Genomic DNA, 26433 nt, shown 5'->3' with positions numbered 1-26433 from the left:
GACCCGAGGACATACCTAAGACGTCATTCGTGACCCGCGATGGTCTATACGAGTGCACAATCATGACGTTTGGGTTGACCAATGCCCCAACTTACTTCATGTACCTCATGAACAAAGTCTTCGTGGAACTCCTAGATAAGTTTGTCGTTGTCTTCATCAATGAAATATTAATCTTCTCCAAGTCCGAAGAAGAACATGAGCAACACTTGAGGATAGTACCGGAAAAGCTTCGAGAGCACCAACTTTACGCCAAGTTTAGCAAATGCAAATTCTGGTTGCACGAAGTTGGATTCTTGGGTCATACCATGACGACAAACGGATTGGGAGCCAATCCTTCCAAGATTGCCACGGTAACCAACTCGGACTCGCTAATCAATGTGAAGGAAGTCAGAAGCTTCCTCGGAGTCGGGGGATACTACCGCAAGTTCGTGGAAAGGTTCTCCCGCATTGCCCGACCCATGACTCAGCTCTTGAAGAAGGGCAAGAAGTTTGAATGGATGCCCGAGTGCGAAGAAATCTTCCAGGAACCAAAGAAGAGATTGACTACCGCCCCGGTACTGGATACTCCAGATATCAACAAGGAGTTTGTGATATACTGTGATGCCTCCAGAATCTGGCTCGGTGGCGTCCTAATGCAAGACGGTAGGGTCATGGCTTACCTGTCACGGCAACTGCGCCCGCATGAGAAGAACTACGCCACTCATGACCTCGAGTTGGCAGTAGTAGTGCATCCCTTAAGACATGGCGACATTACCTTCTGGGAAAGCAATGTGAAATATACACCGTCCACAAGAGGCTGAAGTATATTTTTACTCAAAGGGAGTTGAATATGAGGCAGCGAAGATGGTTGGAGCTGATCAAAGACTACGACCTCAGCATTCTATACCGCCCCGATAAGGCCAATGTGGGAGCTGATGCCTTGAGCCGGAAGGCCTACACCTTGAATGGTATAATCCAGGAAAGGCTACCTGCCCTATATGACAAGCTGGAAAGCTTAGGGTTGGAGCTAGTTGAAACAGGATTCCTAGTTAACCTCGAAGTCAAACCCACTCTGGCGGACGACATCAAAGCGACCTAGAAGGGACACAAGAGCATTGAAGGCATCAAGAAGAGATGGAGGAAGGCAAGGCCCCAGAATTCTCAGTGGATGAACAAGGAGTCGTGTTGTTTGGGAAACGTTTATGCATACCCAAAAAGGCTGAACTCAAGAACTTAGTCTTGCAAGAATTCCATGACACACCCTACTCAATTCACCCCGGTGGGACCAAGATGTATCAAGACCTCCAGGAAAGGTTCTCGTGGAATGACATGAAGAGGGAAATAACTTCCTATATTGCCAAGTGTGATGAAAGCCAGCGTGTCAAGGCTAAGCACTAGCAACCTGCTGGGCTTCTACAACCTCTCCAGGTGCCCAAATGGAAGTGGGATCGAGTTGGCATGGACGTCGTCACCGGTCTACCTAGGTCTAGTAGAGGCCATGACTCCATATGGGTCATTGTCGACCATCTGACCAAGGTCTCTCACTTCATTCCATTCAGCACCACTTATGGTGGTGACAAGCTGGCTAGCCTCTACATTGAGCGTATTGTGAGCCTCCATGGAGTTCCAAAGGAAATTGTATCTGACCGACGTACGTAGTTCACCTCAAGATTCTGGAAGAAATTCCACGAAGCTCTAGGAACCAAGCTCTCTTTCAGCACCACCTTCCACCCGCAGACGGGCGGACAGACGGAGCGAGTGAATTAGATACTTGAGAATATGCTCCGCGCTTGTGTCTTAGCACATGGAAGCAAATGGGAAGACTGTCTGCCATTCACTGAGTTCTCATAAAACAACAACTATCAGTCAAGTCTCCAGATGGCCCCATTTGAGATGCTATTTGGACGAAAGTTCCGCACCCCGCTCAACTGGTGCAAAACTGGTGAAGGATTGATTTTCGGGCCAAACGTTCTTCGTGAAGTAGAAGACAAGTTGCAACTTGTCAGGGAACACCTGAAAGCAGCCAAGTCACGACAGAAGAGCTATGCGGATTCTCACCGCAGAGAAGTGGAGTTCAACCCCGGAGACCAGGTGTACCTTCGCGTCACCCCTCTCAAGGGAACCAAGCGTTTCCACATCGAGGGGAAGCTTGCTCCAAGGTTCATTGGACCTTTTAAGATCACGACAAGGCGTGGAGAAGTTGCTTACTTGTTGGAGCTACCTCCGGAACTTTCGTGTGTGCACAACGTCTTCCACATGTCACAACCCCCAAAGTGCCTTCAAGCGTCAAACGGTCCAGATCTTTATAAGGACGTCGACCATCAAGACATTGACCTTCAACCTGACCTCACTTATTGCGAGAGGCCTATCCGCATCCCGGATGAAGCCGAGCGTTGTACGAGAAGTCGCACCATCAAGTACTTCAAGGTTCAGTGGAGCAACCACACCGAAGAAGAAGCAACATGGAAGCGTGAAGACTATCTGCACTGAATTTCCGTACCGTTTTAGCACCTAGCTTAGGAATCTCGGGGACGAGATTCTTGTAAGGGGGATAGGTGTGTCACACCCTGTTTTTACCCTACTTCAACTGTAGTCTCTTCAAAAACCTGAGTTCATTAAAACTTTTTAAGCAAGTGATATGAGTGCCATGATTCCCATTGTTTGTGTGTATGCTTGAATGAGTGGATCCAAAAACAATATTTTTTTAACCTGATATTTCCAAAAAGACCCTTTTCTCATTTTTGACTATTTCAAAACCTTGCTTTGGGTTTGCACTACAAGACCCTGATTCCAAGGGAGTGCCTTCACCGAAAGATTGTATTGTGATTTTGGAACTATTATAACTCTCCAAAATCAGAAAATAATTATTTTGTAAAATATTTTTCTATTTTATCTGCATGTCCTTTTCTGAGGCCAGAAATGATATTTCTGAATGGAAAATTATTTTTGTGACTTAGAAAAATCTCAGAAAAATTGGAGATACTTAGAGGACATATATTTTCCATACATAAGATTTTCAACCCCTATTTGTGTTCAAAATATTTGAGCAAATCCTTGAAAACCTATTCTATGTGTTTTGACCTTTTGTAGTATTTCCAAAGGAAATATTTTCAATAAATTCCCAGAAATTCTAGCATGCTTGCCAAGCTATATTTGGTGGTCGTGCCAAGTTTCACCTCATTTCAAGGTGGTTTGGTTCACCAAATATTCCTAAAACCTTCCGTGTCTAGAATCAAGTTTGTCCAAATGGCGTGAAAGTTTGCAGGAGTGCTCAACATCCCAAATGAGGATACGCTGCCAAAAATTGGATTTGTGGGGATTAATTTACCCATATTCTCTTTTGAAAGGACATAACTGCCCATTTGGGGGTGATTTGAAGTTTGCACTGTCAAACTTGTCCAATGGAGCTCAAATTTGGTGGAGCATCCTACTTTTGCATCAACCCCAATCCTGTTAACTTTCAGCATCAGTGGTGAAGGTTAACTACCCCAAACATGTGTCGAACACCTTGTGCCAGTATGGTCAAACAATACTTAACACCCTCTAAACCCACTCCCTTTCCACTAAACTCTTAGTGCCAGCTGCCAGCACCACTCCTCAACTACACACGAGTGGCCCCTCTCTGGTTCCAAGCAGGTAAGCCAAAATCTCCCTTTTAGTTTCTGAATCAAGGCTGACAGCTCCTCTCCAAGCTCTTCCTTTGACTAGCAGTGAGACTCTCGGCCCCCAAACGACTAAGGGGCATCTAAACCAACCCTCGGACACGCTAGACTGCGCCAAAGTGCCCCAGAGCGCGCCAGCATGCCGTGACAAGCCAAATCTGTGCTCTGGGCGCGCTACAGGGCGCACTCGAGGCAAAGGAGGCCAGCCCCGGCCGGTTCTCACCTCCCCTCGGTGTCTTTCCGCGTCTCCGACAAACCTCTTGACTCAGGGAAGACTCAAGGCCCCTTCTCCCCCTCTCTGCTGACAAGGGCAACGCATGCCTGCGTGCGCCAGATTCGTCTAGAAGAGCGTGGCCCCGCAGCATGCGCGCACTTAGCCTCCTCTCTCTCTCGTTGAGTCTTTGGGGTCCGAAACCATGTCTGTGAAACCGTGGTATCTACCCCAAGCCGTCTCTCCCTCTCAAGTAGCCACGGTGAAACCACTGGTGCTCCCCCGCTCGGTGCACTGTTGCTGGCTTATAAATAGGCCCTCCCCCTTCACTCTAGCACCTCACACCACTCCTCGAATACCTCAATCAAGGCCCTAGCCACCCCATTCGAGCATAGAGAGCTCCGGTGCTCGAGATCGACCGAGGCCCCGCCGCTTCGGAGCTCCGTCGATCTCGGGCTACAGGCCTGCTCTCGTGTTCCTCTAACCTCCTCCGTGACTGTAGTGAGCTCACCAAGCTTCTCCACCTCTCCCCAAGTGTTTCCCTGCCCGTAGCACCCAACTCCACCATCACCCGAAGCACCTCCGCCGCGGTGACCTCGTCGCCGGTGACCCAGGGCCTCCCCATCGTTCTTTCGACTACTAGCAGGTAGGCAACAATACCACGGTGCCGTTCCAGCCGTCACCTGGCCTCGAGGCCATCGGTATCGCCGCCGGCGTGCCTCCCCTCCTTCTATCCAGAGAAGGAAGACAACCCCGACAGGCATGCCCCACTTGTCGGTGGCCAGTCTCTCTCCCTCTCTCCTCTCTCTGCTACTGACCGCACGGGCCCGCGCATCAGGTTTAAACCTGACGGCGCGCGCGCACCTGGGTTGCTGGCTCGCTAGCTGCCGCTTGGCCAGTTCGGCCGGCCGAGCCAGGCCAGGGTTAAGCCCCTTTTTCTTTTTATTTTTGTTTATTGTTCTAAATGATTTTTGTAGAATTAAATATTTAATCAAATTTAAATATTTTTCCACCACAATTCTTGTAAAAATGTGTAGAATTTATTAGTGTTGTTGCACCATTTTTTGTAAAAACTTTTATACATGGCTTTGATTAAAATGACTAGTTTAAATATTTTAGCCCGTGTTATTTAGTTTTAAAAATACCTTTTTGCATAAAAACTAGAGACAGATATTTCTAAAACTATAATACAAATTTATCAGTATAGGATAACATTTTTAAAGTAAGTTTGTACGCTATTTTGAGTGAGATTCTTATTTTATTACTATTATTACGACGATTGATTCTGCGTTCGACGAAGGAGTTGGACTCGAAGACCCCGGATACCTAGCTGATCAAGGAAAGTAGCCCTTTGACCATGTCTAAGAAATACTTCTATACATGACACATTCTTTACTCTATTCGGAAGCATATTGTTAAGGTTATTCGGTACACCCCGGCATGGTGTTTCCGATGGCTCCTCCGGGGAAATTGCATTGAGCATGACCCTATCATCTATGAGGGTCACGCTGATAAAATGTTGACAAGTAGATAGTAGTGCAACACATAGGTTGAGCATATGCATGATGATAGTAACACAAGTTGATACCAAAGGTTTTATGAAAACCCCGTCGGGTGGCACTAATGCCCGATGGTGATGATGTTAAGTTAGGTGACCACTTGTGAAAGAAGTGGTGCACCGGGAATATTTTGTGTGAGTGTTTCGGAAACATGATTAGATTTATGATGTGTCAACCGTCCCAACCTTACATGTACGACCACGATACCCCTTTATGGGATGGGGCTTTGTTGATTACTTTGGTCGGTGCTAGCAAAGAGCCACATTACTTGTGGCGGGAGTGATATGTGGTCACTCTCGTGACGGGGTCATACTAGGTAGGTCGACTATGCCGTTTTTACGTGTTCCGGGCACACCGTTGGTCCCCGCATGGATGATACGGTCTAGAGTTGGTGCTCGTAAGACGTACATCATGTGGGATGGGTACCAATCGAGTGGAACACTTTATCTAGTGTCGTTAGGGGAAAGGCAATGATCGGGTTCTTACCTCGGGTATGCTAGATACCACGAGTCGTGGATGGCACGGAAGTTTCCCAGATCTTGTGGGTACAGCGTAAAACTTCTGCAGAGTATAAAACTATTCGAATAACCTTGTCCACGGTTAAGGATAGTTGGGTAATCCTGCTTAAACTATGTCTAGTCGTTTCCGCATAAACCAAGTGTGTGTGTGTGTGTGTTCATAGTGTGCAATCAAAGAGTTGATATGGTCAAGTTTGGTGACTTGGCATATCGGGTGAACCCGAAGTGTTCATCCCTTAACATACATGTTGATATCTGTAACCTGTTCATATGATTACCATCTAGCTTATGATGCATATCCATACAAATAGTTGACCATGTATATCCTTAAGTTAAACTTGCTTTCCTGCAAATGCCGCATATTACTTTATTATCATACCAATTGCATTTTCCATATCATGGGTTGTTTGCGAGTACATTCAAAGTACTCACCGGCTTGCCACTGGTTATGTTATTGACCAGACATGGAGGAGCCGGAGTTTGGAGAAGAATTCGTCATCGGAGACACGCACGCGAACTAGGACGCTTCCCAGTCAGAATGCCTGTTGGTGAAGGCCGATGGCTTGGGCTCCCGATTATTACCAAGATTTCCGCTAGTAGATGTATTTGTGTGATTGGACTTATAGGTCCTACCTATGTGAGACTTGACCATGGTGGTCATTTGTTGTATCAAACAGTATGTTGGATGTAAGACTCTTAATAATTAGTATTTATGTGTATGGTGAGCATTGATGTCTGGGATCACTGAGCACGTTCATTCGACGATCTCGACTCGTAAGTCGGGGTCCCCACGAATACCCAAACCCTAGCTAACCTGCCTATATAAGGCAGGCCTTACCTGCAGGATTTGGCCTCCTAGCCCCCTCCTCCTCAAATTTTGTGCCTGGCCATTGCCTCGCCGCCAATTTTTGACGCCAACCTCCACCGCGTCGATGCTTGCAGCCAGCCAGGGTTGTCACGTTGCCCTCGCAGCTCCCAGCCGCCGTGCCCCGCGTCGACCCGCCCCGAGCCCGGATCGGACTGAAGTCGTCGCCTAATCCACGCATGATCTGGATCGGGAGGTCCTAAGCTCACCATTCCCCGCACCTGATGCCCCGCTCCGGACGTCACCAGAGCCCCGATGCCGCCGGCCGGAGTGTCGTCGCCGGACCTCGCCATCCCTCGCCGGAGCCGCCCCGTCGCTGCTCGCGCCGCTGCTCGCGCTGCAACCGCCACCGGTGAAGCCCCCGCTCGACTCGCTGCTCCCTGCCGCTTGGAACTCGCCACCGGCCCGGATGTGGTGGGATCCGACAGACCCCCTCGCCGTCGGTGACCCAATCGCCGGATGCTTTGCCTCCCCGATGTCATCAAGCTGCCATGCTCTGCCGCACTGCTGCAGTCATGCTCAGGGTCGAGCAGCGGAGCCGTTCGATCCGTGTGCCTGCTCATGTGCTTGTGCATGGAATGCCTGCTACATTGACCAAGGCCCAGCTCCAGCTGAGGCGCACATTGCCTCCACTCCAACCGGCCCAAGCTCCGCGTCGCGCCGACCTGCCCTGCCGCATCGACATGGGCCGAGCCCACTAGGGAGCTGACTTCCCCACCACCTATTCTTTGCAAATGCATGTTTTAGGTGTGCAACGCGACCAGTTTCGGCCCGCGATAGTTTTTTTCTGATCTGTGATTTCGCTAAATATCGAGGACATATTTGAATTTCAAAAAGATGCATCATTTTAAAATGCTAATAACTCTTTAAGCATGCATTGGATTAAAATAATTTGGATATGTAAAATGTCCAAAACTCTGTGTGGATTAATAATATCCAACTTTCATGCATGTTTAAAGATGTTTAATTTGATGTTTGTATTATTTTGCGATATGCCATATTAAAATGATTTAAATCGTAGCAAAATAATCGTGCATCGGATTCAAAAACTTTATACATGAAAAATGCTTAGAATTTTGTGTAGTTTTACAACAACCATCTTTCAACCATGATTAAAATGTTTAACTTGATGTTTTCATTTAATTTGCATAATGCCATGTGAAAAAGAGTTTGCCTCATAATTAATTAACTGCAGCTCCGATTAAAATGATCCACATATGTAACTTGAATAGAAAAATGTGTAGAATAACATGGTGACATTTATTTTTATGTTTAGAAACTATCAAATTGTGTTATAGGTAGAACAGTACTGAATTCTTAAGTTGCATATGGGGACTTTCCCGAATTGTTATTCGTTGTTTCGACCTCATTTGAACTTCCCTAGAATTTTATGTAGTTCCATAATATCTTGTTATTCCATGTTTTAACATGCTTGTGGCTGTCATTTGCATTTTTCATGGATTCGTCTACTTCATGGATTCGTTCTTTTTCAAAGCGGGATCACAGGCAAGATGATCATTTCCCTGGATACCACTACTATCATTGCTATGCTAGTTGTCTCGTTTCTATCGCTATGTCTCGTTGCTTACCACCTGTTACGTCAAGCCTCACAACATTGCCATGAAAAGCCTCTAACCCCCCCACATACGAGCAAACCTCTATTTGGCTATGTGACCACCTGCTCAACTGTCTTTTAGCGTTGCTAGTTGCAGGTGCAGTTTCTTCCATGTGACAATATTGCTATTTAATTTAATGCATCTATATACTTGGTAAAGGGTGGAAGGCTTGGCCTTCTAGCTTGATGTTTTGTTCCTCCTTTGCCGCCCTGGTTACTTGTGTACCGATGTTATGTTCCATAACTGAGCGCTCCTAGCATGCTTGGAGTTGTTATGGGTCCCCCTTGATTTTCGTTTTGGGATAAAACTCTTTTGGCAAGGCCCAACATTGGTACTATATTTGCTCAACATAATAATATTGAATACTGTTAGTAACGCATAGGGAGTTAGTGCTACCCGTGGATTAATTCAACATAATACAGGAGGGTAGTGCTGATAGTGTTGGTACGAAACGGGCTACCTGCGGGGCCAATCTGAGGGAACTCGAGGATTGGTTTAACTCATAGCTAGTCCCATCCGGTAGTCCCTGAGAAATAGATATGTGCGGCTCCTATTGGGATCTGGCCTACCGAGCGGTCTTGCTGGATTTATTTTACTCTTATCGAAGGTCTTGTGCACTGGGATATCGGTGATACCTTGGGCTATCTCGAGGTTGAAGTTTTCTCTCCGAAGCAACTTGTGGTAGTTTGTGATGGACTAGTTGGAGCACCTCTGCAAGGTTAAATCTTTCGGAAATTCATGCCCGCAATTATGTGGCAACTTGGAATCTTCGTTTAACACCCAATCATAGCAAACTTGAAGTAAACGTAAGTAAAATATGCCAACTTTGTGTGTAACCATTATTGTTTCTTTTCGTGAGTAATGCATCCAAGAGAGGACACTGTGGGGTTATGTTTTATGTAACTAGGTGTTCAGGATCACCTCGTGATCATTATTAGTTCACGTCCATTTATGTGTAGACCATCCCTCTTATTCTTGTACTCTTAAATTAGCCACTAAAATAAATGCTTAGTTGCTTGCTGCAGCCTCACCACTTGACTATACCTCACCCATCGGGCGTTTCTAGTCCTGATACCTTTGGAAATGAGATTGCTGAGTCCCTGTGGCTCACAGTTTACTAGAACTAAGTTGAAGGTATAGGTAAAGCGACATGAGCATGGTGATTGTTTTATTTGGAGTTTCTTCTTCTTCATCATCGATCATAGGATGGGTTCCAAGCCGAAAGCGTGGGATAGCAAGGATGGACGTCGTTCTTTTATCGTTTAATTTTTTCCGTAGTCGGACCCTGCTCTTCTACTTGCTGATTGAATGTATTGCTGTATTGAGATGTTCATGTTGTAGCGTGTGGCGAGTGTAAGCCAATTCCATATACTCATCTCTTTTTTACATGTAGTTGTAACGATATCCATTCTTGCGAAATGACGAGATGAGCTTCTGTCCCTGTCGAGGCCCTCGTGCGAATATAAGGATAGGATCGTATCTTGGGCGCTACACTGTCGAGGATAGATCTTGGAATGGAGAGGTACAAGAAGAAGGAGATCTACCAACGGCCGAGCTGGAGCTCTGTTGGCGGCCGAGAGATAGAAGAGGAAAGATCGTTGTGAGAGATGCAGCTCTGCCCACGGCCAAATCTAGAAGGATTTTGGGGCTGCGACGGTGGCGGGGATGGAGTTGCAGCAGCGGCAGGGATAGAGCTATGGCGGCGGGGATGGAATTGCAGCGAAGGGGAAGCAGTTGCCGGCGGAGGAGGAGAAGGTCCGACGAGGGGAACAAACATACACGCCGCCGCCAAGGGTTCTCGGGCGCCGCCGGCTACTGTCGTGGGTTGGGGGAAAGGGTTTTTCCCTTGGTCGAGCAAGGAAACTAAAGCTGAACATGTAAGTTTTTGGGAACTTGCGGTTTCCAAGCATTTCGGAGTGGGAGGGGTCTGAATCGTGGAAAGGCTCGATGCGCACGCAAGATTTCAGGCATGTATTCCCGCTATTTGGGTAGACAGTTTCCATATACGACCCAAACATCAAATTTTAAGTTTGACATTACCAATTCAAATGGGGTGTACAAGCTAGAGTTGGGAGAAATTACCCAACAATACCATCCGTAAGTTTATACCCCTTCAATTTCCCACTCACGGCCTGTTTGATTAGTAGGATTTTGAAAACGCAAGAATAAAAAAAGTAGAAGGTTGGAGTGGCATGTCCAGTTGAACTCTATAGGATTAGAAAGGAATGTTTGATGCCACATGAAAAATAAAGGAATTGTAAAAAGTGGTTGGAGTGGATGCTAGATTTCCTCTTAAATGTAGTACAAATGATTCCATTGAAAAAATACCTATGAGATCCAATCCTATAAATCAAAGGACCAATGTAGAAATCCTAAGGATTTCAATCCTCTAGAAATCCTATAGAATTTCATTGAATCAAAGGAGCCCGAATCAATCAAGTAGTTCCTTTCCACCAAATATCCCACTCTTGAAGATGGAGCTAGATGGAAGACGAATTTTTGTTTGGTAGAGTTGTAACTTCTTTGCGAAACTACTCCAAAATGAATTTGGTGATGTAAAACTAATTTTAATGGAGCCAAGCACTCCCAAACAACACCAGTATGCTTGTATTCAAATCACAACATAATACAAAGTCTTTAATCCATACAAGCACATCCTAATACACAAAAAAATAACAATGAGAACCTTAAAACAGTGAGTAAAACACGAAAGATCTCTCGGGGTCTATGCCATTTAAAGACATCAAAATTTACCATTAATCCAGTCATCTGAGGCCATCGACATTTTTAACCATTGATTTCGCATACTAAACATTTTGGTCATGTGATCTTCCTCACCGCACTGATCTCCCGTCGAGTGGGCCGGCTGTCCGAGAAGGGAGGAGCTGGAACCTCATCTTCTTCTGCAACAGCTTCTTTACGGTCCTCAAACATGGAGGTTTGTATTCCAGCAACACAAACAACCCTCTTCCTTGCTCTCATAGTACCAACCTTCTTAGGGGCATCACCAATGGAAGGTGCTGTGTTTTTCTTCACATAGTCAGGTGCTCTCAGATTAGCAATACTAGCAGATATCTTCCTGACAACTTTCCTTGGAGGAGCATTAGGAGGAGCTGAAGATTCTTCTGGCACAAAGTCTGAGTCCTCTTCATCAAAAATAATTTTCTTCCTCTACATGGTGGCTGCCATGGGCAAGCCATGGGAGCTGTAGGATCCAGGGTCAGAGTTAGACTTTTGTGGACTAGTGTGTGAATTCATCCCAACACTGGGCTTCGTGAAATCATTCTGACTATCATATGGACCAGACATCTCTGACAAGCAAGCAGAACCTCGGCAGCAAGCAGCAAATCCTGTGAAGAAGATATAGGAAAGACAGAAGGTTTGAGCATAAAAAAATTCACATGTTTTCAAAAATTTGAATAATGAAATTCTTAGTTTTAACTTTTTGCACAACACATTTCGGTGGCACCGAGTCTGAACTTTCGGAGTCTCCGAGACACATGGTCTCCTTAACAGAAACTATGTCATCTTTTTCAGTGGCACCGAAAATGACAACTCGATTTCACCGAGATCATTCTCAGGAACCCTAGGTCCAAAATCGGTTGCACCGAGTTTTGCAACTCGGAGGCACCGAGATGGTGCCCGCGGAGAGCTAACCCTAAAAACTTCCTCATCCGCTAATCTACGGGATTTTTTGGTGGTTGGGGAGATTTGGACATGGTGGATCATATATAAATCTTTCCAATGTATGGGAATTAGATGGATGAACGCATAGGAGGATCTGAACAATACCCTAACTCGGTGGTGGTCCGGCTACGGCACCGACGGCGGCGAATCCAAGTGGCGGAGGCGCACGGGGAGTCAAGGGCGACGACCAGGGGTCCAGAGGTAGCGTAGGTTTTGGTACAAAACGACTTTGATGATTGGAAATCAAAGATTCAGTCCGCTGGAATTTATACCTTTCTGCTGTTGGTGTCACCGAGATTACGAAATCGGTGTCACCGAGTTCCTCTACTGTTAGTTGAAAGGGAAATTTGGTGTAACCGAGTTGGTGATTTCGGTGGTACCGAGATGAAAGACTAGATCAACTCTAGGAATCGGTGGAACTGCGTTTGTGAAGTTGGTTTCACCGAGTTCATTCTTAGAGAGGATTTGGAGGTCACCCATTGACGATACTGAACTCCGAGTGCTCCTTCAGACAAAGGGATCGACACGTGCTTGTTCAAGTTTTGTGATGAAGCATGAATAGTACTTGAGATGAGATAGTATAGATAGCTAGAGAAGGGTACTAGGCATACTTGTGCATCCATTTGGAAAAAGATAAATCAAAACCAAATAACAACAATTGGATGTCCTCAAATGAGCAAACACATGCATGCCAACATGCTCACATGTCACATCCTTGACACCTTAATCAAGTTAGCTTGGTGCTCCTGTTTTCTTTGCATTGCATCGAGGAAATTTTCAACAAGAATAAAGTAAGTGGTGAAGGAAAACTCAAAAACCCTAGCCACTTCTCAAATTAAAGGAAAATTCAAACTAGTTAAAATCAATGAACCCAAAATGGCCTCAAGAAAAGTTCAATCTTTCTGATAATTCTTGGAAGTAAATAAGCAATGAAGAAAACCATTTTCTTGATACTTTAAGCATTTTAAATAAATGCAAAAATCTACTGGTTTCATGTTTAAGTTTGATTTCAAAAACTCTAAGTTTTCAAAAATGTTGAAAACTCTAGGAATAGTTGGATATATTTCAAAAAATATTCTGGTGTGTTCAAAATAGTTTTACAAACTACCTTGGAGCTGAAATAAATAACAAATCAATTAGTTAGCAAATTAGAAAAAAACAAAACAGAAAGAAATAAGAGAAAGAAGAGCATACCTCTATCTGTCGCCTGGCCCAGCCCACCAGGGGCTTAGGCGTCTTCTTCCTCCTGCCAGAAGGCAGAGGAGAAGCTCGCCACGGCGCATGGCCAGGGGCGCCACGCCTCCTGCCCGCCTGGCCTCCCCGCCGACCTGGTGGCTAGGATAAGCTCGGGAAAGCTGTCCCAATCCCCTCATCCTCATTCCTTCCCCCGGATCTCTCTCTCTCGTTTGTCTCCCCACGCCAACACCACCGAAGGCCGCCGGAAGTCGACGTCGATCCGCCGGCCACAGGTCGTCCTCGAGCCAGCCGCCTATCTCCCTGGATCTGCCGTGAGCTCTTATTCCTTTCCCCCCTCTTTCCGGTGAGCCCCCTTCCTCTAGCCTCCTCCCGCCATGGAGCCCGAGCTCCTGCCGCCGACTATGGCGCCCCCGTGGCTAGCGCCCCCCCGAGCGTCGCTGCTGAGCACATCAGCGTGCTCAGGGAGATCCCAAGAACCGTAGACACCCCCAATTCTTCCCCCTGGCATCCCTGGCCTTGACCCCATCTTGCCGAGCACGGGCCGCCGCTCCGTCGCTGCTCCTGTCATCTCCGGCGACCCCCTCGCCCTCAAACCGACGGGAATGGATGCGGCCCAACGCGAGCTACCTCCTGGTGGTCTCCGCGCGTCCAACGGTCGCCGTTTGCCGATTCCGGCGAGATGCTGCTGTCGGATGTGGTCGTCGCCGGTAGCTCTCCCGCAGGATGACGTGGCCGTCATTAGCGCTAACCTCCCTGTCTAGCTAACCTAATGAGGCACTCACATGAGGCCCCACGCGTTTAATTAGTAAATTTTAAATCAGAAACAAAGTCAGTAACCCAGAGTCACTTACATGTGGGGCCCAGCCGCCAGGTTTGACCTGGGCTGGCGCCTTTGACCTGCTAAGGTCATGCTGACGTATGGCTGATGCAGTAAATGCATTTCTGGATTTAAAAGAATTCCAGAAAAATGCCAAAACTTCTAAAATTCATAGAAATTAATCTGTAACTCCAATGAAAATAATTTATATATGAAAAAGTATCAGAAAAATTCAAGGAATCTGAATATGTCATTTTCAAACATGTTTGAAAATGTTATAGAACCCAAACATGTAAATTAATGAATAAGTTAATTCTTATAAATACTTTGTAGGTGGAATTTGGAAAATATTTAAATTTCACTATAAATGACATGATCAAACACTGTCCTAATTACAAACCAGCAACCTAACATGTCATCCCATGCATGTTAAAAGCAAGTTGATCTGAGCATCAGGTCGAATCAATTAAAATGGTATCCGAGAATACCTCGTTTGAAGTGATATTTGAATGTCATTCAAATCAACTTCAAACGTAATACATGTTAGCTATAATAGTATACCACCTTGCACCCTCATGCCATGCTCATGCATCATCTTGATTGCATATGCTTGTTATTGATTGTTGTCATTTCTTTCGGGAGGCTCCGCTCCCCCGGATTCCATCGAATATCCGTCTGACGGATATTGTCACTCCTCTGAGCAACAAGGCAAGCAACCATTTTGATCATCCCGATAAATCCCATGTTCTTGCTCCTGCACTTACTTATTGCTTTAGGATCAAATGCTTCAAATGCTTTTGCCACGTTAGTTGAACCCACTTCCTTTGCATGACCTATCCTTGTCACAGTAAATAGCTGAACCTTGCAACCTAGCATACCTGGTAGTTGCTTGAGCCATGATGTGCCTTATCCTGCTATGCATGCTATGCTTAGAGTTGTGTATGGTCTGTCATTTGGGAGATGAACAAAATTGTGAGAATGTGTTCGGTAAGCAAAGGTTGTGTGATGAACCTGATTTGGTAAAGGTACCTGTGAAAGGCCGTGTAGGAGTACATGGCGGGTTGTTTCATTGGAACCGTCCTTAGGAACTGAGTTCCGTGTATGTAGTCCAAGACTAGATACTACCACATGCTGGGCCCTGAAATATGACCCCGCTCGACTTATTAATCGCTTAGTACTCGGTCCAGGAGTTGCAAGTAGTTTCTGGTGTTTATAGTCATGCTGGAGGCCGTGCATAGCGCTGACCTGAGAGGTGGGCTGTGATGCGGTAGGCAGTGGCATGGTGTACCAAGTGGCACCCGGATGGTGGGCTTGGGAACCCTGCGCACATCGTTTGGGGCTGTGGCGGAAACCTCGGTCGAACTTGCGTGCGGGTTACCCTCAGATAGGCGATAGACCTGGACTAGGTACTAATGTGGTTAACGGTCGTGGCCGACTCCCTCGCTGGGCTTCCGCTTGAAGGTTGCCGAGGTGCATGACGTGCACATGGCGATAAGTGGCGAGAGCGTGTGTGACGAAGTACACCCCTGCAGGGTTATGATCTATTCGAATAGCCGCGTCCGCGGATATGGACTACTTGGAGACATATGTTGTTCATAGATAACTTCAATGGCTACTCATAAAATTGTCAAGATAAGCGTGAGTGTCGTGGACGACATTTCCGTATGGAGACGAAATGATTCCACGATGGAGTATTGTTGTGGTGTTAGTGGACTCGAGTGCGAGAAATCAAGTTGTCAAAATTATTTAAAAATGCAAGTTGTGTAGCCACGAGTCAAATGCTGGCTTTTCGCATGAAACCCCACAATACCTTATTGATACATTGCATGAGTAGATAGTTATCCTAAAGTCTTGCTGAGTACCTCCGTACTCATGTTTCCTTAATAAATGTTGCAGAGGTTGCTAATGACCCTAATGGAGGGTTCTTCATAGACATCGACGACGACGAGTAGCTGGTGTCCCAGCTACAATCTGGCCCTAGGTTGGGTGTGTAGTATAGTCAGGCCATGTGCCTTCTAGTTGCACCTGTCTGTACTCAGACAGTTTTAAACACTTCCGCTGGCTTGTAACTGAATGACTGCTATTATGGGTCGTGAGACCCTTACTGTGTAATATTATGTGTGTGGCTCTTCCGAGCCTCTTAAATAAAGCTTGTATGTTTATGGTTATGTTGTGATGCCATCGATGTATCTATACATATCGGTATGCCATGCGTACGTGTGTCGTACTTGATATGTATGGGGTTCGATTACCTAGCCGTGAACTTTAGTAGCACTCCTTACAAGGAAATGCCCCTTTGTGATCCAACGAGCCATGGTAGCTCGCTACTGCTCCGGACACATTGGTTGACCGGCATGTGTCCTTGTTAGCTGCTGTGTCTGTCCCCTTTGGGGAAATGTCATGCGATGTAATGGAGTCCTTGTAGCTTGCTATGACTCGTCTACATTCGCTGGTGACCGACACCTACTTTGTTGGGTCATGTATGCCTGTCCCTGTGCGGTACTGCCACTTTGGTTTATGACTAGACTTGTCGATCCGGGTTCTTTGACATTGGAATGCTAGCGACACAATTGCATACGTGAGTCAAAAGATGCAAATGGTCCCGGCTAAGGTAAGGCTGCAGCCGTGGGGTTAACCGTGCGTGAGACCGCAAAGGGATGCGATGTGTTATAGGATGGATTCCTATGGCTTAGGATCGGGGTCCCGACATCACACAATAACAATGCTAGAGATAATAGGGTGAACATGCACAAACATCCTAGCAGCTATCAAGAACATGGGCGATGACAAAGTCATCTATATATGAGTATATTGACTTAGGAGCCAAGTAAGAATACTTGATCATAGGTCATACTCATTGTTAAGCACAAGTAGGGTTACCACTTTTACATAAGCATTAATGTGTTCACATCCTTAGGAGATGCTTGTACTCAAGATTTAGAGTAAAGCCCCCCTTGATATGGCACCCCCCTTAAGAGGGACAAACTAACCTTGGGTTTTGTCATAGAAGACTTCAAGTAGGTGAAGTAGTGGTGGATGCTCAATGTTAATGAAGATCATCTTGATTTGGGAGCAATCCTTATTGATTCTTACTCTTCTCACCTACATGGGTTAGTCCCAAAGCAAGAGGAACATATGAAGGAATATCTATGGACATGCAGTGAAACACAAATGTCCAAAGATGCATTAATTACCTTGTCCTTTGCTTACCTTTGAGGGAATGTGTGACTCCTTGAACTAATGCATATGGTCCAAGTTGATTGCATATAGTTCTTGCCAAAATGAATAAGAGTGAATTTCACTGAGAGAGTCACCCCTCAAGAACTCTCTAGTTCTTCCTCTTGGGAATCCACATCAACTTGATGGGGATGCTTCGAGTTGTGGTAGCAGTAGATGAGGCTGATAGGGATCTGTACCTAGGGTAGGGCCATAGGCCTGATCTACATGTCCTACCTAAGGGCACCTCATTAAAAACATGAAGACTACAAGGAGGGCTCTGACTGGATAGCCATAGTGTCCGAATCACTCGGTAAGCAATCTCTCGGAGAATCTCCCCCTTCACTCGACAATCAACTTCCACTCGGAAGAACCAGAAGGTAGTCAACGAAGAAGACGAGAAGCCACTCCAAGGAGGCCGACAGACGAGCGTTAGGCCGGTCATCATAAGTAACATTAATTACGTACGTTATTAGTAACATACGCCTTTAAGCTCCACTAATCAAACCCTTGGATGCGTGGGGCTTGATGATTGGTAGTGCACTCTATATAAGCCACCCCTCCCCTCTGGCACAAGGGTTCGCACCCCATGTAACACACATTCCACACCGCAAGAGCTCCCGAGCACTGAGACGTAGGGCTGTTACCTCCACGAGAGGGGCCTAAACTCATACATCTTGCGTATAAGCTTGTCGTAGCTCGGACTCTGCCCTCTCTTTTCGTATCCTACACCTCAGCTGTCAGGTTCATTCCCACGACAATTGGCACCCACCGTGGGGCAGGCGTCTAAGCGACTTTCGACAAGTTTGCGATTTTCATTCTCCGTCATGTCTTCCGGCTGCGATTCGTTCTTGGGCGGCAAGATTCGTCTCGGCGCGCTCATATTTGTTGCCGATGACTCGGCATGGCTTCAGGAGGTGCCTCTCGACGTCGAGGCGCTCCCGGTCTGCGGGGAGACGCACTTCCGTACCAGCTCCTGCGGCGTCCTCTTTCGAAAGTCATCGACTCCGGTGTCGACTGTTCTCCCCATTGCCCGTCGTCACCAACGAACCGGTCGCTCACGACTCCAGCGATGGTTGAAACACGCGGTGGCTCGCCAAGCGTCATCTCCGTCATATCCGCAGATTTCGGTAATCGAGCCCACCGAACCTCTTCGAAGCGCGATTGACTCGGTGTTAGATCAGTCTGATGCCCCTTCCGAGTGCGAGAGCTGCAATCCTGCAGCGGGGGTCTTCATGGCGGGTTCTATGGAGAGCCCGCCTTGGTTCAGTCGCGGCGAACACGAAGCTGGAGAGCCGTCGAGTGGACACGCCCGCCAATGTCCTCCGGTTTCAGTTGGTGTCAGCGAAAGCTCTTTTTGAGTGGACCACATAACAACGTCGTGGTATTTTGTACTCCGGTACTATATGTTGCAGCTGTCACTAAGATCGTAGATTCTATTCAGCCGTCAAACTCAGAGGCTGGTAGAGGCTTAGAGAAGATACGTACTTTTCTTCCAGCAGCGCAGCAGCAAAACACAGTTGTATCACAGTCGCTCAATAGGCTTATCCGTAATTCACCCAGAGCAGATACAGTTCATTCAGTTTACAGTACAGGGTCACCACAGCGTCGTAGAGACGGAAGTTACCGAGAGGATCAACACAGAGATTAGGGGTGAAACCAGTTTGCTCCCAGTTACCACCGTGTTGACCGCCGTCGGGTGTATTCTCCTCCGAGGAGTGATACGTATGTGTCCCGATACTAGGACGATAGGCGTCCGTTCAGTGATGTGCAGATTCCTGGGTTTGATGCGAGAAATGTACTCACGTAGAGGAGGATTGATATGGACACAACTCACATAGATGGTTTTGACAGAGATCGTCCAAGTGGAAGCGACATTGTGGTCTCCGGCCTCGAGTGCTTTAGTAGAGCAATTCATTCTGCTGATATTCCCCCCAACTTCAGGTTGGCGACTGGAATCAGTAAATTCACAGGAGAATCTAAGCTTGAAACATGGCTCAATGGCTATTGAGTGGCAGTGCAGATTGGTGGAGGTAACTACAACGTCACCATGAAGCATTTGTCTTTGTTGATGGATGGTTCGGCCAGGGCATGGCTGAATCAGTTGGCTCCTTCTAGCATCTACTGCTGTGAGGATCTCCCCCGAGTGTTCATCAAAACATTCGAGGGCACGTGCAAGCACCCTGCTGGTTTGTCCGAGTTGCAGCATCGCGTGCAGAAGCCGAATGAGTCCTTGAGAGATTACATCCAGCGTTGGACCACTCTTAATCACACGGTGGAAAACATTTCTAAGCACCACGTAGTCTGTTCTTTCAAGGCTGGTGTCAGGTACAAAGAGTTATATCTGAAGTTCGGTTGGACAGGTGATATGTCCATGAGAAAAACGATGAAGATTGCTGCCCAATACGCCAATGGTGAAGAAGAAGACCGGATCTGCAACGGTAAAGGAAAAGTAGTCGACAATGATGCTGGTGGTAATTGCAATCGGAAACAGTAGCGCAAGGTTGATGGTTCCACTCCGGCAGAAGCAGCCGCCCCGGCGGCACAAGGAAAGTTCAAGGGAAAGCCCAAAGGGAAATTCCCCCCAAAGAAGTCGATGAATCAGTCAGATGTTCTGGATTTACCGTGTGCAATCCACATGAAGAAAGATGAAGATGGCAATCTGATATTGCCCACACACACTACTCGTCACTGTAGACTATTGATCCAGCATTTCAAAGATAATCCGTCGAGTGAGAAGACTCCTCAGAAGGAGGATGAAGACGATAAAGCAGATTTTCCTGATAGCAATGCCACCCTAATGATTTTTGCTGATGTAGAGAGGAGAAGTCGATTGAAGGTCATAAACAGATAGCTCGACATGGCAGTTCCGACCACCCCCTCATACCTCAAATGGTCTCAGACTCCCATAAGTTCAATCAGTCGGATCACCCTGCTCACGTCGCCACCCCTGGGCGACAAGCTTTGATGGTAGACCTAGTTGTGGGAGGCGTTCATCTTCGCAAAGTTTTGATGGATGGTGGGAGTGGCTTGAACATTCTGTGTGCAGAAACCCTCAAAGGAATGGGCATACCGATGTCCCGACTGAGTGAAAGCAATACACAGTTCCATGGGGTCATCCCTGGGAAAAAGGCCAAGTCACTCGGCCAGATTGCACTGGATGTGGTATTCGACACATACAAGAACTTTCGCAAGGAGAAGTTAACGTTCGAAGTTGTGGATTTTCAGAGTGTTTATCATGCCATCCTTGGTCGCCCCACTTCTGCGTGTTTCATGGCACGCCTGTGTTATGTGTATCTCAAGACGAAGATCCCAGGGCCCAAGGGCGTCATCACAGTCACAAGCAATCGACAGAGGACCGAGGAGTGCTTACAACAAGTCTCCAAGATCGCTGATCAACAGATGGCCGTGGTTGAGCTGGAGGAATACCAGAAGAACACTGACCGTGCTGACCTGATGCACTCCAAGAAGCCCATTTCTGAGTCCGCTTTTCGGTCCGTAGGTGAAGTCAAAAAAGTGAACATCCACCTGAAAGATTCCGATGCTGCCCCGACCAACATCTCAACAACACTCAGCAGCAAATAGGAAGCCGAGCTCACCCAGTTCCTCCGTGAGAACTGGGACATCTTTGCATGGAAGACTGCTGACATGCTGGGTGTGCCTTGGGAACTGGCTGAGCACTGACTGAGAGTGGATCCTAAGGAAAAGCCTATTAAAGAGCATTTGCATCGGTCTGCAGCAGAGAAACAGAAAGCAATCGACGAGGAGGTGGCTCGACTCCTAGATGCGAAGTTCATATGCGAGGTTTACCACTCCGAGTGGCTCGCAAACGTCGTCATGGTCCCCAAGAAGGACAATTCCCTTCGTATGTGTATCAATTTCAAGATCATCAATATGGTCTGCACGAAAGATCATTTTCCACTTCCCCGCATCGATCAAATTGTCGACTCGACTGCGGGGTGCGAGCGTTTATCCTTTCTTGATGCATACTTTGGCTACCATCAGATCTGTCTGTTTGGTCCAGATGAAATAAAAACGGCCTTCATCACCCCTTTCAGGTGTTTTTGCTATATCACCATGCCTTTTGGTTTGAAGAATGCTGGTGCTACTTTCATGCGTATGATTCATAAGTGCTTGCTGATACGTCCATTTTGCATCATGCTTTTATATTGATATTTATCGCATTATGGTCTGTTATTACACATTAGGCTACAATACTGATGCCTTTTCTCTCTTATTTTATAAGGTTTACATGAGAAGGGAGAATGCCGGCAGCTGGAATTCTGGGCTGGAAAAGGAGCAAGTTTGAGATACCTATTGTGCACAACTCCAAAAACCGTGAAAATCAGCGAGGAATTATTTTGGAATATATAAAAAATACTGGGTAGTAGAACTACTGGAGGGGAGCCACCAGGAGGTCACGAGCCTGCCAGTCGTGCCCCACCCCCCTGGGCACGCCTGGGGGCTCGTGGGCCCCCCGTTATTCCTCCGGGTCCCATCTTCTTCTATAAGGAGGGTTTTGTCCCAGGAAAAATCAAGAGAGAGCTTTCGGTAAGAAACGTCGCCGCCACGAGGCGGAACTTGAGCAGAACCAATCTAGAGCTCCGACAGGGCCGTCCTGCCGGGGAAACTTCCCTCCCGGAGGGGGAAATCGTCGCCATCGTGATCACCAGCACTCCTCTCATCGGAGGGGACTCATCTCCATCAACATCTTCATCAGCACCATCTCATCTACAAACCCTAGTTCATCTCTTGTACCCAATCTCCGTCTCGCGACTCCGATTGGTACTTGTAAGGTTGCGAGTAGTGTTAATTACTCCTTGTAATTGATGCTAGTTGGATTACTTGGTGGAAGATCATATGTTCAGTTCCTTAATGCTATTCAATACCTCTCTGATCATGAACAAAATTATGCTTTGTGAGTAGTTACGTTTGTTCCTGAGGACATGGCATAAGTCTTGCGATAAGTAGTCATGTGAATTTGGTATTCGTTCGATATTTTGATGAGTTGTATGTTGTCTTTCCTCTAGTGGTGTTATGTGAACGTCGACTACATGAAACTTCACCATTATTTAGGCCTAGTGGAAAGCATTGGGAAGTAATAAGTAGATGATGGGTTGCTAGAGTGACAGAAGCTTAAACCCTAGTTTATGCGTTGCTTCACTAGGGGCTGATTTGGATTCACCAGTTTAATGTTATGGTTATACTTTGTCTTAATTCTTCTTTCATAGTTGCGGATGCTTGCGAGAGGGGTTAATCATAAGTGGGATTTTTGTCCAATTAAGGACAACACACAAGCACCGGTCCACCCACATATCAAACTAGCAAAGTAGCGAACGCGAATCATATGAACATGATGAATACTAGCTTGACATAAATTCCCATGTTTCCTCGGGAGCACTTTACCTTATATAAGAGTTCGTCCAGGCTTGTCCCTTGCGACAAAAGGGTTGGGCCATCTTCCTGCACCTTTTTACTATTATTGCTTGTTACCCGTTACCAATTATCTTATGCCGCAACTATCTGTTACCGATAATTTCAGTGCTTGTACAAAATACATTGCTGAAAACCACTTGTCATTTCCTTCCGCTCCTCGTTGGGTTCAACACTCTTACTTATCGAAAGTACTATGATAGATCCCCTATACTTATAAGATTGTAGATGGTGTTATTAGATGTTGTGTACCTGAGCATGAACAGGGACATATCCTACAGAAGTGTCACTCCGAGGCTTACGGAGGACACCATGCAGGAGATAGAACTGTACACAAGGTATTGCAATCCGTTTTTTATTGGCCTACTCTCTTCAAGGATGCTCGTAAGTTTGTCTTGTCTTGTGATGAATGTCAAAGAATAGGTAATATCAGTAAACGTCAGGAAATGCCTATGAATTATTCACTTGTTATTGAACCATTTGATGTTTGGGGTTTTGATTATACGGGACCTTTTCCAAAGTCCAAGGGGTATGCTCATATTCTAGTTGCTGTTGATTACGTTACTAAGTGGGTACAAGCTATTCCAACTAGTAGTGCTGATCATAATAGCTCTATTAACATGCTTAAAGAAGTCATTTTTCCTAGATTTGGAGTCCCTAGATATTTAATGACTGATGGTGGTTCACATTTTATTCATGGTGCTTTCCGTAAAATGCTTGCTAAGTATGATGTCAACCATAGAATTGCATCTCCTTATCATCCTCAGTCTAGTGGTCAAGTAGAGTTAAGTAATAGAGAAATTAAATTAATTTTGCAAAAGACTGTTAATAGGTCTAGAAAGAATTGGTCTAAGAAACTTGATGATGCACTGTGGGCTTATAGAACTGCTTATAAGAATCCTATGGGCATGTCTCCGTATAAAATGGTTTACGGTAAAGCATGTCATTTACCTCTTGAGCTAGAGCATAAGGCTTATTGGGCAATCAAAGAGCTCAACTTTGATTCCAAACTTGCTGGTGAGCAGAGGTTATTTGATATTAGCTCACTTGATGAATGGAGAACTCATGCATATGAAAATGCCAAGTTGTTTAAAGAAAAAGTTAAGAGGTGGCATGATAAAAGGATACAAAAACGTGAGTTCAATGTAGGTGATTATGTCTTGCTATACAATTCTCGTTAACATTTTTTGCAGGCAAAATTCTCTCTAAATGGGAAGGACCTTACATTGTTGAGGAAGTATATCGTTGCAGTGCCATAAAAATCCACAACACGGAAGGTAATTTTCCGGGAGTTGTAAATGGGCAAAGAATCAAGCATTATATCTCAGGTACTCCCATAAATGTTGAAAGCAATATTATTAATACCATAACTCCGGAGAAGTACATAAGGGATATTTACCAACTTGTTTCAGACTCCAAAAACGAAGAGGTATGTGATACGGTAAGTAAACCGACTCCGAAACTTTTCCAATAGCAATTTTTCTCCGTTTTGGAATATTTGAAAAATAGAAAAATTAAAGTAGTTCGGAAAGTGCACAAGGAGGTGACAAGCCTGCCAGGCGCGCCCCACCCCCCTGGGTGTGCCTGGGGGGCTCGTGAGCACCTCGTGTGTCTCCTGGACTCCATTTTCTTGTGGAATACTCCTTATGGTCGGTAAAAATTCATTATATAATCTCCCGAAAGGTCTGAACCTCGTATCACGCAAATATCCTTTGTTTTCGTTTCGAGCAGCTGTGCACACAGATCCAAATCGCTATGGCGTCCCCAAAAGTTCCGAAGGACAAGTTCTTATAGAAGATCATCAATCCCTACCTTGCGGAGGTGCTGCAACACCCTTAATCTAACGAGATGCATGAGGGGGTGCTGCACATCCGTGATGTTGAGGGGCCCAAGAGGACCGGAAGCGTAGAGGTGAGGCTCGAAGCAATGGAGCAGCAAGTCTTCACGTGCCAAGTGATGGTGGAACGCGGACTCAACGCCAACCACATGATGATCACGGAGTTCACCAACAAGCACAAGATCGATGCCAAGGATATCGGGGAGCACCTCTTCAAGCTCCATGACAAAATCGATCATCTCCAAGCCCAGATCTACGACCTGTAGAACCAAAACTGTGAGTATGAGTATATATTTAAAGCAATGTGGTTGGCTGCAAATTTGAGGATTCCGGAGACTCGATCATCTTTCCATGATGGAGAACCTATGCCTTGGAAGACGGAGAATCAACCCCAGACTCGAACAACTCCACCACCATCACCTCCGAAGGAAGACAATTAAACACATGGGTATGGGCACTCCCCTTGGCTTGTTCCAAGCTTGGGGGAGTTGCCCCGGTATCGTATCACCATCACATCTTTTGCCTTTAACTTTATCTTAGTTCGATCCTTTTTGGTAATATCTTTATCGAGTAGAATAAAGTTCTTAGTATGATCTAGGCTTGAGTTTTTCTTTGTGTTACCCCCAATGTAATCGAGTTCGTGAGTTATATAATGAAGAGTGTTTTAGTTAAGGGCTTTGCTTCATGCCATGATCTAAAGAAAAGAATAATAATAGAACAAAAGCATGAAAGATCATGTGATGATACTATGGGAAGTGGTGGCTTCACATATAAAAAGAATGTTGATTGAAACTTGTTGTGGGTGGACAAACGTAGACCTTGGTCATTGTTGTAATTAATAGGAAGTAATAAAGAAAGAGAGGTTCACATATAAATATATCATCTTTGACACCGTTTATGATTGTGAACACTCATTAAACTATTACATACTAAGAAGTAGATGTTGGACAAGGAAGACAACAAAATGAATTATGTTTGCTTGGTTCCGGGCAATGTTATATGATTAGAGATCCCTTAGCATGTGACGCTTGCTTCCACCTCATATCAGCCAAAACTTCCGCACTAAGTAGAGATAGTACTTGTGCATCCATAAAACCTCAACCCAGTTTTGCTATGAGAGTCAACCATACCTACCTATGTGTTGAATAAGATCCCTCAAGTAAGTTGTCATCGGTGCAAGCAATAAAAATTTATCCCCAAATATGTATGATCTATTAGTGTGTGGAAAATAAGCTTTGTACAAACCTGTGATGAGGAAGACATAAAAGCGGCAGACTGCATAATAAAGTTTTTTGTCACAGGAGGCAATATAAAGTGATGTTCCTTCACACTAAGAGACCGCACATCCAAACCTCAAAAGCACATGACAACGTTTGCTTCCCTCTGCGAAGGGCCTATCTTGTACCTTTACTTTTTCTCTTTAAAAGAGTCATGGTGATCGACACCAATTCCTTATTTCGCCATTATCTTGGCAAGCGTCATGTGCTAGGGAAAGATCTATATTCATATATCAACTTGGAATTAAGTAATCATGAATTATTATTGTTGACATTACTCTTGAGGTAAATAGTTGGGAGGCGAAACTCTAAGCCCCTATATTTCTCTGTGTCCAACTGAAACTTTGATCTCATGAGTACCGTGTGAGTTTTAGCAATTGTAGAAGACTAAAAGATGGTTGAGTATGTGGATTTGCTTTACAAGCTCTTATTTAACTCTTTCCGATGTTATGATAAATTGCAATTGCTTCAATGACTAAAGATTATTGGTTGTTAATTCTCAATAAGGTTCTTGATCCATACTTTACATTTTGAATGAATTTTCACTTTAATATAAGAG

The sequence above is a fragment of the Hordeum vulgare genome, chromosome 5H (assembly GCF_904849725.1).
Source record: "Hordeum vulgare subsp. vulgare chromosome 5H, MorexV3_pseudomolecules_assembly, whole genome shotgun sequence".
Lineage (NCBI taxonomy): Eukaryota > Viridiplantae > Streptophyta > Magnoliopsida > Poales > Poaceae > Hordeum > Hordeum vulgare.
The sequence above is the reverse complement of the archived record's forward strand: the minus strand, read 5'-3'. Positions refer to the sequence as shown.